This window comes from Mesitornis unicolor, unplaced genomic scaffold (genome assembly GCF_000695765.1).
Source record: "Mesitornis unicolor isolate BGI_N332 unplaced genomic scaffold, ASM69576v1 scaffold18859, whole genome shotgun sequence".
In the NCBI taxonomy this organism is placed as follows: Eukaryota; Metazoa; Chordata; class Aves; order Mesitornithiformes; family Mesitornithidae; genus Mesitornis; species Mesitornis unicolor.
Window position 1 is genome coordinate 69,604 of NW_010209500.1, and position 1,645 is coordinate 71,248.

Here is a 1,645-nt window from a genome sequence, read left to right on the forward strand (position 1 = left end):
CTGCCCCCCCGCTCCCCAGCCCTTATCAGTGGCACCAGATGCGAGGGGATGAGCTGCCCTCCGGGACAAGAGGCCACCCCAGCTCAGGTCAGGGATAAGGGGCAGCCACCCCAGGGCTGGGCTGGCCCCACTGACCCCCCCCTTTGGAGCCTTCCCTGGTCACTAACAGCACTAAAACCCCCATTAAATAACACAGAAAGCCCCCAAATTCCTGCCTGGACCCACGCTGCTGCCCCTAGTTTGGGCAGTGGGGTAGGGCTGGGACGCCCGAGGCCCCACTACCTGGCTGGAGGGGAAAGCCAAACCCTGCTTGGGGCATTGAGGGATGCTGTGACCCCATCACCAGAGGTTGCTGGTACCGGGGTGTGAATAGGGATGGGGACATGATCCCAGCATAGGACCAGTGCCACCAGCACCTCTGGGCTTGGCCCAGGCTCCCATGGCAGAAGCAGAGGGTTCAGGTTTGGAGCTGGTGCCCAGAAGCAGCAATGCTCGGGCGCAGGGGACAGATTTCAGCAGCGTCCCATTCCCTTGCGCAACTCGGGCCAGCCCCTGGCATCTCGGCGAGGCTCAGCCACTTCCCGGCACAGCGTGGCTGCTTTCAACCTCAAACACCAGTGGAGCAGACACTGAGTTAGCAGGAGGAAGGGGCTCCAGCTGCTGCCAGAGCACAAACCCTGCTCTCCCCCATGTCCCCCTCATGGGACACGTGTCCCAGCCGCAACCACACTGCCATGGCTCAGCCTCCAGCAGCCCCAGCTGCTCCATGGTGTCGCCGCATCCTTCTGCAAACTCTCCAGGCACAAGGAACAATGTGCCATGCTGGCAGGGACAGGGCTGTCCTGCCTGGTGACACAGCTGGCCCCAGCTTTGCTGTTGTTCACTGCTGAGGGACCTTTTTCTTTTCCCTTGGGGTGAAATAAGGAGGGGGAAGCTTCACCTCCACTGCAGCTCTCTACAGGGCTTTTATCCCGGGGGGATGCTGGGATCGCTGGTGGCTCCCCGGCGCCATCCCCATGGGGCTGGGGTGTCAGGATTGCTGCGCACTGACTCCAACATAGTTTCTCAGCAGGGCCTTATCTGTCCCGCACACACCATGACACTGGCACGTGAGGCATTGGGCGAGGGCAGGGTGTGGCGAGAGGCATTTTTAGCTCAGTCCTAAACTGGGGGAGGAGGTTTGCAAATCCTGCTGGCCCTCTGCTTGAAAAATAACTGCAAAAAATCCCGCGCCGCCTTCTCCCGGCCTCCTTCCTCCGGCTCCCCCGAGGCCCCTGCCATGCAATGAGCTGCTCCTGCCCCAGCACCCTGGCACTGCCTGCTCAGAGAGTGAGGGTTTAAAACACCTAGAGCTTCACTGCTGCAGAGTTCGGGCTGGAAACAGAGCCGGGAACTGGTTTTGCCCTCGCTCCTTTCCACTGGATTTGTTTTTATTCTTTAGGAAGAGTAGCAGAAAGTTGTTTTGTAGCTGCAGGTCATGTAAAAAAAGCTGCATTTTAAAAATCCAAGCAGGGAAGAGCAGGGCTAAATGTGATTTGACAGGATCCCTCTAACCGCATGCCTCTTAATTTCCAAGTCTGATCAGTGCGACTGGACAGCTAAATAAATGAAGTAGTGCATATAATTGAATCTCCGCTCAGATGTT